This window comes from Sarcophilus harrisii, chromosome 4 (assembly GCF_902635505.1).
Source record: "Sarcophilus harrisii chromosome 4, mSarHar1.11, whole genome shotgun sequence".
In the NCBI taxonomy this organism is placed as follows: domain Eukaryota; kingdom Metazoa; phylum Chordata; class Mammalia; order Dasyuromorphia; family Dasyuridae; genus Sarcophilus; species Sarcophilus harrisii.
Window position 1 is genome coordinate 242,592,863 of NC_045429.1, and position 15,153 is coordinate 242,608,015.

Below are 15,153 nucleotides of genomic sequence, written 5' to 3' on the forward strand. Positions count from 1 at the left end.
AAATCTGCCCTGGGAAAGCTCTATGGCCCCAAGCCGAGCCCCCCACTGCTCAGATTAGAGGCTAACCTGGGCTGTGCCCTCCTGCCGTGCAGGTTCGCAACTGCCCAAAGGAAAAGCCCTGTACTACAGGTCGGGTCGGGGCTGCGAGTTTGTGCTGAGATCTGTGCTTTTACTTTCGGTTTGAGGCTCTCCTCGGAACCTAATTTCTCTCCCGTCTATGCTGATCTCCCCCCTGGCCCTGGAACAAACCTTTTTTGGTGAGACTGCAGATTTTCTTCGGCTGCTGAGTTGTTATACTTCTTATCTTTACCAATTGTAGCAGTCAAGACTATTTTTGAGGCTCGATATAATATTGATAAAGAGGGTAAGAGAAGAGCTCAGAAAGTTGTGTGTGCCTTCTCCACCATCTTGGCTCCACCCCTTAAAATTTTTCTTAAGGATTGTTTCTGCTGAGTTTTATTGATAATATATAGAAATATCAATGATTTATATAAGTACATTTTACATAACACTACTTGATGGATTTACTATCTCAATTACAGTTGACTCTCTAGGGTTCTCCAAATAAACCTTGTTATCTTTAAAATTAATAATTTTAATTTGTCTTCCTATATTTTCCCCCTTGTTTATCTTTATTTTTTGTCTTAAAGTTAACATTTGGTACTATATAAAATAATAATTGTTATAATCAATTTCGTTGCTTTACTGATCATATCAGAAAGGAATTGAGATTATCTGTAATATATAGAATACCTTTTGCCATATTAAAGGAATGTCCATGTTTCCTAAGCTTTTAAAAATGTATTTTTGCGTCAAAAACTATATTAATATTGTTGAGGTGTGAGAATTGAGGGTTGAGAGATCCCCTGACAGCAATGGGATCCTCTGGTCAATCTGCAAGCTTTGTGAAAGAATATGCAAACCCCAGTGAATACAGGCTCCAGATTTGTGGCAAAAATGGGTTTACTGATACTAAGAGAACAGTATGCTAAGAACACAGCTTTCTTAGCAGGCAAACTCCTGATTAGGAATTAGCAGAGATAGATTAACAGGTCTGTGGTTTTATCTGGTTTGGCCTGGCCTGGAGCTGGGACTAATCTTCAACTCAGTAGAGGAGTTAACCATGCCCCAGACCAAGATTTCCAATTAAATGAAGTTACTTATCTGGGAGTTACCCTCATAATGGGTGTGGCCCCTCCCAGAGACTGGGAAATTTTGAGAGTCAGAAGCACCCTTCCTCCAAAAAGTTCCTTTCAGACACTTATCCCCAAAAAGGAGGCACAGTTTACATCATTATTATCCTTCATTATTTTTAAAAAATGTATTATTTAGTTTTCCTGAAGTCTGACCTAGTCACAATTTGATATATTGCTGTAATTTCTTTACAAATATATTTTTTTAGAATTTTTACATTAATCAAGCAATCATATATTCATAGGGTTACTTGTTAGTCTTCTCTGGTTTGACCTTTGATTAAGGTATTGTTTGGAACAGTAGCAACCACTAAAACAATCAGAAGTCTGAGTATGAATGCAGAAAAATTTTATTTATTTTTAAGAGAAAGGGCGCTCAGTTTCTGATATACAAAGTGTGGTTTGAGAGAGACACACACTCAGACAAAGGGCATTTCCTTTATTATTGGCCAAAGGGAACTCCCCTCTCCAATTTGCTTACTCTTTTCCCCATTGGCTGGGGTTTCTAAAGCACAATTTTTAAAATGAGGTAAGTAAGCCTAAGGTTATCAAATGCGTAATAGAATGTTTCCCACTTAATTCAGTCTCTGCTCCCAAAGAGTTTCGTTTTTAGTAAGGGAAGATAAGAGTGGAAAGGTAAGGGCAAAGAATAAAAGATTATTTTCAAATCTCAGAGCACTACCCCGATTACAAAACCCAGTTCTTGGCCCAAAGGAACTTACATTCTTACAGTTTTTTGAAGGAGATAATCCCCCATCGGCAATTGCCCTCAATTTTATGATTTAAATTTCATTTCTTCAATTTAATTTTTATAATTGTGCAAACCAAATAAATCTATTTCTCACAGTATCAAGGTCATACTGGATCTGAATGATAGAAGGAATTTTGAAAGATGCCCTATTATTTATATATATATATATATATATATATATATATATATATATATATTTATATAGTTACACACATACCATACACATATACATCTATATATGTGCATATATTTATACATATGTGTATATATATTATACACATATATGAACAATAATAAAATTGTTTTAAGTTTGATAGAGTTTATTGTAAATCCATCTGGTCATAAATTGTTGCTGCTATTGTTTTTCCCCCTTATTTTTTCTAAAATTAAGCAATTTACATTTTCTGTTTTTAATTCTTCTAACCTGAGTATTTTATATTTTTGTGAATATTCATCACTGCATTTAAATTATTGGTTTCATTGTCATGTGGTTAGATAAAACATTTTCTAATTCTCTCCTCTATTATTACTTCATTTGTTGTAATTTCTTCTTTTTCATTTTTGTTCTTGGTAATCATGTTTTTCTTTTCATTCCTTCTTTAGTCTGTATTGGATCTGAGCCCTTGCTCCAATATTGTAACTGCCAATTTGCTATTCTTTCTGTTTCTTGCCAGCACACATTGGTATCACTCAACTCGGTTCCTGTGCTTTAAAGGTCTGAGCATTGCTTTCCTGGCTGGATTTTTTCCTCTAATGTTCATAACTCTCTGATGGTATTTCTGTTCTGATATGGCCTGGAAAAATGACCTACTGTGTTTTCTCCTTGAAATTCTCCATCACTGTAAGCTCAATGATCTTCCTTGATCATTACAGGAAGATAATTGGCAATACTATTTCCTCCAGTCATCTTTGTGAAGTTCTATTGACTGTTATTATTTTTTTTTAAAACTTTCTTCTAGGTCAAATTATTTTAATGTTGGGGCTTTATGCTGTTTTTGTATTTTGATGTCTTGTTGCTTTTCTATAATAATTCTTATATCACTGGATTTTCAAGTGAAATTCTCTGCATTTATATTTATTTATTTATTTTTATTTTTGCTGAGGATACTGGAGTTAAGTGACTTGCCCAGTCACACAGCTGGGAAGTGTTAAGTGTCTGAAGTCGTATTTGAACTCAGGTGCTCCTGATTTCAGGGCTGGTGCTCCATCCACTAAGGGTCACATTTCTTAAGGTTTATTCATGCTGTCTAATGTCTTTGGACTCTTTCATTAAAAAGCTTTATTTTTCCCCTTTCTTTTCCTTAATTTCTTTGATTAGGTTTTCTAAACACTTTCATGATCTTGTAGCCATTGTGTTCTATTTCCTGTGGTTTTAAGGGGCTCATTGAAAGATTATTCTTATCTTCTATATATGTTTATTGACATTCTTTTCCCAGTAGTTATTTCCTTATTTTAGCAGATTCTTTCATTTTCATTACTTTTCATTCATTTTCCATTTCCTATTCTGAAATATCTGCCATGATTTCTAAAATTGTTTATTTCATTATTGTTGTTCTTTCATTTTACTTCAGGAGATACTCTTTTCTCTCTCTCTCTCTCTCTCTCTCTCTCTCTCTCAGCTAACAAGAAGCATCTGGGCTTAAACCTAAACTTTCACTGAGAAATCTTTCTAGAAATCCTGACTCTAGCTTTTCTTTTGCTATAATATTGCACACAATTGAAAATATAGCAGTTATATTTGGTAGTAGAAGTTGCCATTGCTAGCTAATACAGTGGAATTGGAATAAAGAATTTATTAGCCTTTTTTAAAACATAAATCCAAGGTTGCTCTGTTTTGCTAATTTCTATCAAAAGGACAAACAAAAATGGCAACAATAGTACACACAACCATCTAGTGCTTGTTTCTGCACAAGTGTATTTTCTGTGAGCAGTTGTGTTACAATGCAGAATGTACTCCATTAGTTCCATCAGAGGAAAAATCTACTGCTATTGAATTAATTATATTATGTTGTCATGGATTTCTTGTCTATAAACATGAATTTCAAACATTGGGGGAGAAAAACCTTACCTTTTGAATATGAAGACTCAGTGGTGTCTGTGCAAACTCCTTCAATTTATTATGCATCATAAGAACTATTTTAATTTACAGAATGAACAGAAGTAAAAGCTATAGAAACCTACAGCATGGCATAATTTTCTATCTACCCCTTTTAGGAAGAAGCTATTATCAGATAATTCCCAGACTATTTAGGAAGGAACTCTCTAGCAGTTTCCATTATCCGTTCCCCAACCTGAATCTCTTCAAACATGACAGATCTGGGAACTGTTCTGTCAAGTGTATTCAATCTGGTTAGATTCCTCCACCTTAGAGCTCCCTTGAATTTCCTCTCCTCCTTGATCCCCCTTCACTCTTGAGTTCTGGCATTTGCAACTGAGAAATCCCCAAGCCTTTATTTTCTCTATAAAAGATTTGTTTATGTTGAAAATTTTTGCTAAATTCTCTTCAGAACTAAATTTACTATGAGGTACTCTCTTTTCCTCATAGTGATGCCATTTTCTTTACACTAGCTAATTCTGGTCAGTCTAACTTATCAGACAATGACTTTCTTCCATCTCATGGAGTATTTCCTTTCTCCCTGTTAACTGTGAGTTCCCCAGGGGAAACTTGTCTTTTTCCTTTCTAATTATATGCTCTCCCAACTCTATTTCATTTTTACCATTTTTGATGTCTCTTATATCCTTTCATTTTGTCTGTAGCATCTTTTCTTAAATAAATCTACCTCTTGCCAAAGAGAATGGCAATTCTGAATTTGTCATGTTTGTTTTAAACTAGGTATTGCCATATCAGCCACATCAAACATACTTAATAATTATAATATATTCCTTTACTGCTTAACCATTTTCATAACAAAATCTAAAATATTCATAAACAATCCCATCTGACTCCTTAAATTATATAGATATAGAAGATAAAGTCTAGAGTGTTATCCCTGTGGTCACATAGATAATAACAAATAGTCCCAGACTGAAATGAAGGCTTTTTAACTCCAAATCTAGTATCCATTTCACTACAGTCTCATCACATCTCATTTTGTTCATATTTATTCATTTATTCAACAAATATTTACTAGGGACTAATTATATATCAGGTTTATCTCAGAAATATTTCTAAAACATCTTGATCATGGCTAGGAAGAACACTGTTCTTTAAAACATATAGTTTTTAGAGGGAAATAATTTATGGGCATAATATATGAATCTTATATGTGCATTAAAAAGTAATAAAAATGGGGGAGGAAAGTATATTTTCAGAGGGCAAAGAAACATGCTTCTGTAGGATTTATAAAAAGGAAGAAATACAAGTATCCATTTGATGAGACTGAGGTCTGGCACTAAATGTTGGGGTTTGACCATATGATGAATTCACGATGGTCTTTCTCCTAGCCAAAAGGTATATATATTTATAAAAAGAGGTTACAGACAAAATGAAGAGGTAAAATAGACAGTAGGAGTAATATATATTACATAGGTTTGGGAGAGCATATAGTTAGTAAGGAAGGAGGTTTTAACAATTAACAATTATTAATTTAACAATGAACAATTAACAATGGAATGGTGGGGGGGAGAAAAAAGTTCCCAATTAGAATCACAATTAACCAGGAGAAAGAGAATAGGCAATAAATAGGTGTGTGCCATTAACTGGCAGGCTAAATTATAGAAGAGTTTAATATCCTAAAAGAGTTAGCTACAAGGACCCATGAGACATGGGAAAGAGGAGATAGGAAGAAATGAGGCAGAACATTATAGAGGGTTAATCCAAAAGTGCTTCAGTAAAGATGGAATAGATCATAGGCATATTTTTAGGCGAAATTTAACCTTAGAAGTTTGAAATCATAACTTTGCTTTCTGATTGGTTATGGTAAGATGGGTTTACTCAAGACCTCTGCAGAGGATGGAACTCTAAGTGTGAGCTGATGCCCTTGAGTGCCCTTCCCTGCTTGCCTCAAGTAGTAATTTTATTAGTACTTCAGTTTTTCTCTTTCATGGCCACCCAGTTATCCATGATTCTATCACATTGGGCAATTGAAATTTGGTAGAATAGTTGCCTAAAATGTAAGTGACTAGGTAGCAAAATCAAGGTGACAGGATGAAATTAGCATTTTTCTGAGCTTTCCCTAAAAATTCCCTCCACGAGTAGTTTGGAACTATGCTCAAAAAGTTATCAAACTGTGCATACCCTTTGATCCAGCAGTGTTACTACTGGGATTATATCCCAAAGAGATTATAAAGAAGGGAAAGGGACCTGTATGTGCACGAATGTTTGTGGCAGCCCTTTTTGTAGTGGCTAGAGACTGGAAACTGAATGGATGTCCATCAGTTGGAGAATGGCTGAATAAATTGTGGTATATGAAAATTATGGAATATTACTGTTCTGTAAGAAATGACCAACAGGATGATTTCAGAAAGGCCTGGAGAGACTTACACGAACTGATGCTGAGTGAAATGAGCAGGACCAGGAGATCATTATATACTTCAACAACAATACTAGATGATGACCAGTTCTGATGGACCTGGCCATCCTCAGCAATGAGATCAACCAAATCATTTCCAATGGATCAGTAATGAACTGAACCAGCTATGCCCAGAAAAAGAACTCTGGGAGATGACTAAAAACCATTACATTGAATTCCCAATCCCTATATTTATGCACACCTGCATTTTTGATTTCCTTCACAAGCTAATTGTACAATATTTCAAAGTCTGATTCTTTTTGTACAGCAAAATAACGTTTTGGTCATGTATACTTATTGTGTATCTAATTTATATTTTAATGTATTTAACATCTACTGGTCATCCTGCCATCTAGGGGAGGGGGTGAGGGGGTAAGAGGTGAAAAATTGGAACAAGAGGTTTGGCAATTGTTAATGCTGTAAAGTTACCCATGCATATAACCTGTAAATAAAAGGCTATTAAATAAAAAAAAAAAAAAATTCCCTCCACTACTATCAAAAAACAAACAAATAAACAAAAAAAGTGCCAAAATGAATTCTGGGCATGAAACAAAGTTAAAAGTCACGATGAATATTTATTTATTTATTTACATTTCAGGGAAGACATAGAGATAAGCAGACATTAGGGAAAGGGCTGGCCAGATGTACATGAATGGCAGCTCTGCTGCCCATTACCCAATTCTGGATCACAGTTCCTGGACAAAGAAAGGAGAGGGTGAAGTTCCAATTGAATAAATGTTCTATCAGGTAAAAGCACTCAGTTCAGAAGAAGAAGGAAGAGATCTTCTCCCCAGATCATACTAATTTGGAAACACTGGAACCAAGTTGTGAAAACATCAAAGGGCATAGAAGACAGATATCTCTTCTAAACTGAGAAAAGAAATGTTAACTATTGCAAGAATACTATGAAAAAGGAATAAACTATTTGGTCAAAGAGGCACAAGAAATTTGAAGAAAATAATAATAAATGAGAATTGATCAAATGGAAAAAGCAGTACAAAAATCTCACTAAATAAAATAATGTCTCACAAAATAAAAATGGATAAGTGGAAGCTAACTAACTTTATGAGACATTAAAAACAATAAGCAAAGTAAAATGCATGAAAACAAGAAGAAAATATTAAATATCTCAGGAAAAAAACTCAAAAATACCAATAACAACTAGATGGAAAAATAGATCAAAGAGAGATAGTTTAAGAATTTTTGGACTACCTAAAGGATATGATCAAATAAAAAGCATAGATATAATATTTCAAAATATTATAAAACAAAATTGTCCCAATATTCTAGAACTACACGAAAAAAAATAAAAACTGAAAGACTCTACTAGTTGCCTTTTTAAGGGGATCCTGAAATGAAATCTCTGGAATATTTTAACCAAAATCTAGAACTTCCAGGCCAAGAATAAAATATTGGAAGCAGCCAGAAAGAAAGAATTAAAATACAGTGGAGACACAGTCAGGATCACAAAAGATTTAGCAATACCATTATAAAGAACCAAAATACTTGGAATATACAATAAAAAAGAGAGAGACCTCTGACTTGAAGCAAGAGGACAGGAAAGAGACCTTTTCCCCAGTCACATTGCTTTGGAAACACCAAAAATTGACAGGTTCTCTCTAAGAGACAGAGCTGCTGCTGTGAAAGCAGCAGAAGACATTTAAAAATATAAAACACAACCAAAACCAAACAAAAAACCAGAAACTCTGTCCAGAATCCCCTCCATGCCCAAAATAGGAAAGCAGTCTTCAACTCTACAGTCAAAGTCAGGAAATAGACTGGGAGTAAAGCTTCTTTACTCATTAAAATATGAGGGGAGGTCTTCTGTAGAAAATGTACATGGGAAAAATTGATGTGGGATGCTTCAGGGGAAAACAGAAGGCTTTTAAAAAACCCATGTGGAGAATTCAAAGTAAAGTAATTTAGATCAGAATAAATGTTTAACTCATGGCAGTGAGGGGGAAGTTGAGATTAGATAACAAATTTGTATCAGATGCATTCAGTCAGAGGTAGTTAGTCAGATGGTATGACATATACTACTCATCAAAATATGAGAAGAGTCAGAGAAGCACTTGGTAAATGGTTGAGTCAGATTTAGGATATAATTGTGAAAATCAATTATGTGGCAGATACTGTGCTAAGACTTGGAGAAGCAGGGAACGGCATAAAGAAGTACCTGATCTCAGGGAACTCAAGTCAATAGAGAAAATTAACACACACCAAAAAAGCTAAATTGAAGATTGGGGGTATTTGGCATGGAAGTATGATGAAATCTTGCAGTTGAGTGGGGAAATCATCTGAGGAGATATGAGTTATATAGTTGATCTGATCTTGTAGAAGGATGAGTTTCTGAAGATGATGTTCAGGAGAGCAGATGAGTAGAAAATGAGGAGAGGAATGCCATGGTCACACCCTGAACATTCTCCATTAAATGATGGAAGAGATGTAAAAAATTTCTAACTGGAGAAGAGAATCCACAGCAAAAGTTGCTGAGCAAGTTTATACTTAAAGAGTTGATTTCATTTGGTAGTATGATAAGTTTTTGAAAATCAAGAAGTCCAGGAAAGCAGCCAGTGGGAAATAAAGAGGTAACATTGCATGACAAATATAATTTTGATCTTGGATAAGCTTTGAAAGACTATAACACAAAGGTGAAATGAATTTGAAAATAAAGAATAAGTAATAATGAAATTGATTAACTATTTGGACAATTAAGAGGGGAGGAATGTAAATCTAGATTCAGAAAGAATACTGAAGGACAGAGGCACTAGATACCACTATAAGAATGAATAATAGTTTTACAAGGATTGAAACCAAGCAATGGGGGAATAGTCTATAATAAGAAAAAAGAAATCCCACAAATCTTGATCATAAAAGTATAACAATTGTGGGTATCACTATCCTTTTGCATGGTTGAAATAGATGTGAATAGGCAGTTCAAAGGATATGACGAGAGTTAGGGGATTTGAGTTCAGGGTTTTTGAGAAAACATAAATATGATATTGAAGTCCTTATAAGAGTAGGATTTTAGATAGAGCAGAAGAATGGGATCTATGATACTGAATTTCTTTTTTAAAAAAAGAGAAAAATAACTGGTAAGTCTGGTAGATAATCTCCATCACAATTTAAATTTTATCCCACCTTAATCATAGCACATCTGTGATTAAAGATCTTCATTTAAAAAACTAAAGGAGCTGGACTAGAAATGTATTACTTTTTGGTTTCATGGACTTTTCCTAATCTAGTGAATCTAGTGAAGCCTATAGATCCCATCTCAAAATAATATTTTAAAACATAAAATAAAATACATTAGACTACAAAATAAACTAATTATATTGAAACATAGTCATCAAAACATTTAAGTTCAAAGGCATCAAGTTACTAACAACTTGTCTCCCCAATCCTCAAAGTCCCTTCCAGTTGTGAATATCTATGAAAACATTTGAGTTTCTATAAAGGATGGTGGTCTCATACTCATTCATACTCCATCACATCCAGGAAAATATTTAGTGTATAGGTGTTTGAACCTAAAAGGTGTTTCATCTATAAAAGAACACAGCTACACACATGCATTTATAAACACAGATATACAATCAAATAAATTCTCCTGTTAAAGAGCTAAAAACTCTTTGGCTTGCATGAAAAAAACTATGCAATTGTTATCTTAAAAATTTGGATCATCTCCATTTCAATAGAGTAAGTCAACATGCACAAAACAAAACAAAAACATTTATATACATATAAATGTCCTGTTCACTCACTCTATTATACTGTAAAAGATTTAAGAAGAAATGTTCTCCTAGAGAGAAGAAAGGATCACAAGAGCAGGAGTTATAAAAGGGGTGGGGGATGTGAATATACCCCCCCATATACATATTTAAACATGTGTGTTTGTGTGTGTATGTGTGTGTTTTGGTTTATTTATGTATTTTTTTTACCTTTCAGTTCTTTTTTATTTGATGTGATCTTAAAAGGCAACTTAAAGCCAAAGATGGCTTAATGGATATATTTTTTGGATCTAGAGTCAGGAAGATAAGTTTAAATCTGTTATTAGACACTACTTGTCTCTGGGAAAGTTTGTTAGCTTTCAAAGTGAGAATAACATTACATCTACTTCTCAGAGGTAACAAAATCAGATGTTTTTTAGCAGCATTTACAAACCTTCCTGCTTAATAATGTGCTATTATTATTGCTATTTTTATCATCAATGTCTTTATCACCTCATATCTTACAATAGAATTTGCAATTTTCTATGTCATTTTCATGGGAAGGTTTTTTTTTTGCATAGTTTATATTAGCATGATATTTTACCTTCATTTGCATATAACACTATATTATACTATATTATATTTTTTTATGGGTAATCCATCAGATTTCTAGATGTCTCTTTTTTAACTACATTTTTTAGTTATATATTCTCCAGGAATACTATGATGATCTTTTCTATTTTCCATTCTATGCAAGCTAAATTTTATATAACCCCTCTATTGTATATTTGAGACCATTTATCACCTGGTTTCTAACTTTAGTATCCCATAACTGAGATCACTCTGCTATTGAGCATATAATAAATAAATATATTATATTTTAATTAAATATATTTAATAAATATATGTAAATAATAATTTATAAATAATGAATAAGGAATTGTTGAAGAAATCAAAGAATGAAATTGAGCTTCGATAGTAAGAAACTATCTTTTACTGTCTCTTAATGTATAAGATTGTAAATATCACATAATGTTTGAGTAGAAAAGAAACTCAGAGCATATTCCTGGATGTAAGGTAAGGCACTATTATCTTGCTGATTTTTTTTCCTGCTGGAAGATGCTGATTCTATTGATTTTTTTTTTTTTCATTTTGGTACTTAGAATATTACAAAATAACACAGAAAATCACTAAAGACAGAGGAAGAGTCATATTGTTGTTGTTGTTGTTTTTTAATTTCATTTGCACTAATAAATCTTTTATAAAATGAGTTAAATATCTTGATGCAATTAGCCTTCCTTTTTAATTTGAGTCTTGCAGTATATATTGTTAACTAATCAAGCTGGGGAATTGAAATAGAGTATATGCAAAATTGTTTATCAGCATTACTATAAACAAGCAGGACAGATAGTACCATACCTATCCTGATGCTATAATAAAGTAAGCTATAAAATCAGCATTACATCCTTTTAAAGGCAATTGTACAAATTGCTAGCTAATCTAAGAATATTGAAATAAAGTGCAGCAAGAAAAAAATTTTCTTTCTTTATGCTATTGCTTTATTTTATTTAGTTATACATTTCATACTATCTGAGACAACTATTGAAATGAACTACTATATTATAAAGATAAATTTAGTCATTTTTTTTAACTTTTAGAGTTATTTTATAATTTTGTACTTTGTTAAGCCTTATTCAGTTTATTAAAAATGCAAAATTCCCAGAATAAAGAATTGTTTTTCATGAAAGATCCAACTTGGTAACAGCATATTTTTGTATGTTCTACACAGCACGGATACAACTAGAACTGTACAAATTTGGCAAAAGTCATACAAAGTTTCCCAAAGGGGGAAAAAAAAAAACTTGAAAATTTATGAGGAACAGAGGGATTGACATGATGTTCTTTCTTATAATTTTTTTTTTTATTTCAGATTTTTCTTGCACTGGTGTAGGCTTGATAATGCAGAAAGTCTGTCCTATGAATGTAATTTATTAGATTAGTAATTGGAGAGGTTTACTAATATAAAAAATATTGAATCTCTAATCCTGACTTTTCAATTTTGGATACTTCCTTTCTACTATTTTTCTATGCAAAAATAAAACATTAGCTTCTTTTCATGTTTTCATATATTTATTCGTGGAGGGTGCTCATCATTTAAAAAAAAAGTTTTTATTGAACAAAATACAAAATAAGAAAAAAAACAGAATTTAAAAAGTCAGAAAAAGAAAATAAAACAAAATTAAATAAAAGAAAACATTGTCATATGCCCAGCAGAAATCAAGGAGGATTCAAAATATTTAACAATAAATTTCCATTTCAAGAAAACATATATAGTAATAGAATAAATCATATTCACGAGTTTCTTTTATTTAGTTTCCTTGCATATACCTACACACATAAGTATATATATATATATATATATATATATATATATATATATATACATGCATTTATACAAATTATTCACATACACATATACACACAGACAGGTACATATGCACATTTTCATATGTAAACATGTATCTAAAATATTAATATGACTGACATATAATATAGAATTCTGTCTTGATTAAATCTTTAAGTTTGACTTTGTCTAAGTTTAATGATTACTAGCTCTACTTTTTTTTTTTCTTTTTCTAAATAACCTTTTATTGACAGTGCATATGCTTCGGTAATTTTTTACATTATCCCTTGCACTCACATCTGTTCCAACTTTTCCCTTCCCTCCCTTTACCCCCTCCCCTATATGGCAAGCTGTCTTATACATGTTAAATGTGATATAGTATATCATAGATACAATATATGTGTGCAAAACCTAACAGTTCTCTTTTTGCACAGGAAGAGTTGGATTCAGAAGGTAAAAATAACCTGAGAAGAAAAACAAAAATGCAAACAGTTCAAACTCATTTCCCAGTGTTCCTTCTCTGAGTATAACTGATTCTGTCCATCACTGATCAATTGGAACTCTTTGTTCAAGATATCCACGTCCATCAGAATACATCCTCATACAATGTTGTTGTTGAAGTGTATAATGATCTCCTAGTTCTGCTCATTTGACTCAGCTTCAGTTCATGTAAGTCTTTCCAACCCTCTCTATATTCATCCTGCTGATCATTTCTTACAGAAAAATAATATTCCATAGCATTCATATACCACAATTTACCCAACCATTCTCCAATTGATGGGCATCCATTCATTTTCCAGATTCTAGGCATCACAAAAAGAGCACATAACGGTCGCTTTCCCTTCTTTAGTATCTCTTTAGGATATAAGCACAGTAATAACACTGCTGGATCAAAGAGTGTGCACAGATTGATAACTTTTGGGGCATAATTCCAGATTGCTCTCCAGAATGCATCGATTCCTTCACAACTCCACCAACAATGCATCAGTGTCCCAGTTTTCTCTCATCCCATCCACCATGCATCATTACTTTTTACTGTCTTCCTAGGCAATCTGACAGGTGTGTAGTGGCATCTCAGAGTTGTCTTAATTTGCATTTCTCTGATCAATAGTGATTTGGAACCCTCTTTCATGTGAGTGGAAATTATTTCAATTTCATCATATGAAAATTGTCTGTTCATATCCTTTGACCATTTATCAATTGGAGAATGGCTTGATTTCTTATGAGTTAGAGTCAATTCTCTCTGTATTTTGGAAATGAGGCCTTTATCAGAACATTTAACAATAAAAATGTTTTTCCAGTTTGTTGCTTCCTTTCTAATCTTGTTTGCATTAGTTTTGTTTGTACAAAGGCTTTTTAATTTGATAAAATCAAAGTTTTCTTTTTTGTGATCGTCTTTGGTCAAAAATTCCTTCCTCCTCCACAAGTCTGAGAGGTAAACTATCCCATGTTCTTCTAATTTATATATAATATCTTTCTTTATGCCCAAATCATTGACCCATTTTGATCTTATGTGTACGGTATTAAGTGTGGCTCCATGCCTAATTTCTACCATGCTAATTTCCAGTTTTCCCAGCAGTTTTTGTCAAATAAGGAATTCTTATCCCAAAAGTTGGGATCTTTGAGTTTGTCAAACACTAGATTGCTATAGTTATTGACTATTTTGTCCTGTGAATCTAAACTATTCCACTGATCAACTAATCTATTTCTTTACCAATACCAAAAGGTTATGGTGTCTGCTGCTTTATAATATAGTTTTAGATCAGGTACAGCTAGGCCACCTTCATTTGATTTTTGTTTTTTATTAACTCCCTTGAAATTCTCAACCTTTTGTTCTTTCATATGAATTTTGTTGTTCTTTTTTCTAGGTCATTAAAATAGTTTCTTGGGAGTCTGATTGGTATAGCATTAAATGAACAGATTAGTTTAGAGAGTATTGTCATCTTTATTATATTTCCTCAGCCTATTCAAAAGCATTTAATATTTTTCCAATTATTTAAATCTGACATTATTTTTGTGGAAAGTGTTTGTAATTTTGCTCATATAATTCCTGATTTTCCTTTGGTAGATAGATTCCCAAATATTGTATGCTATCAACAGTTATTTTGAATGGAATTTCTCTTTGTATTTCTTGCTGTTAGATTTGTTGGTGATGCATAAAAAAGCTGAGGATTTATGGGGATTTATTTTGTATCCTGCAACTTTGCTAAAGTTGTGGATTATTTCTAATAGCTTTTTAATAGAATCTCTGGGGTTCTCTAAGTATACCATCATATCATCTGCAAAGAATGGTAATTTGGTTTCCTCATTACCTACTCTAATTCCTTTTATCTCTTTCTCACCTCTTATTGCTGAGGCTAGAATTTCTAAAACAATATTCAATAATAAAGGTGATAGTGGGCAACCTTGTTTCACTCCTGATTTTACTAGGAATGGTTCTAGTTTATCCCCATTACATGTGATGTTTACTGACAGTTATAAATATATGCTCCTCACTATTTTGAGGAAAAGTCCATTTATTCCTATACTCTCAAGTGTTTTTATTAGGGATGGATGTTGGATTTTATCAAATGCTTTTTCTGCATCT